This window comes from Microtus ochrogaster, chromosome 17 (assembly GCF_000317375.1).
Source record: "Microtus ochrogaster isolate Prairie Vole_2 chromosome 17, MicOch1.0, whole genome shotgun sequence".
In the NCBI taxonomy this organism is placed as follows: Eukaryota; Metazoa; Chordata; class Mammalia; order Rodentia; family Cricetidae; genus Microtus; species Microtus ochrogaster.
Genome location: NC_022019.1, coordinates 24,948,877 through 24,949,424, shown reverse-complemented (window position 1 = coordinate 24,949,424; position 548 = coordinate 24,948,877).

The window sequence follows — 548 nt, the reverse complement described above, 5'->3', positions numbered from 1 at the left end:
TTAATGTCTAACTGACCTCAGAAAGTGTATAGTGGTGATTGCTCTAATATAAGAAGCAGGGGACAAGGATCTATCACACAAACACATGGAGGGAGATGAACAATCAAGAGAGTTCAAAAAATGTAGAGGAAGACTAGCATTACCATAAATCAACAATATGTTAGTTATTAGAGAGTAGAAAATAATCACATCTAAAATTATATTTTCATTCACAAATGTAAGTTTCCAAATACTAACAATAAAGCTGAGAAGCCTTTTGGTCTTTGTTCTCAGTATTTCAATTGACCTCCAATATAAAACAATTCTCCATTCATGGTAACCAAAGGATGAATTTTCTAATGCCAAAGAAATAAAAAACCATAAGACAAAAAGAATATTCATTGCACATCTAACCAAAACTTCCATTTCCAAGAATGTTTGTACAAATAACCTTTGAATGTTTTCCATTCATCATAAGTTTATCTATAGAATGTTTTAACTACTCCAACAGAAGCACACTTCAGGGCTTGTGTGTCACCTTTCTGCATTTTCCCCCATCTCAGTACATA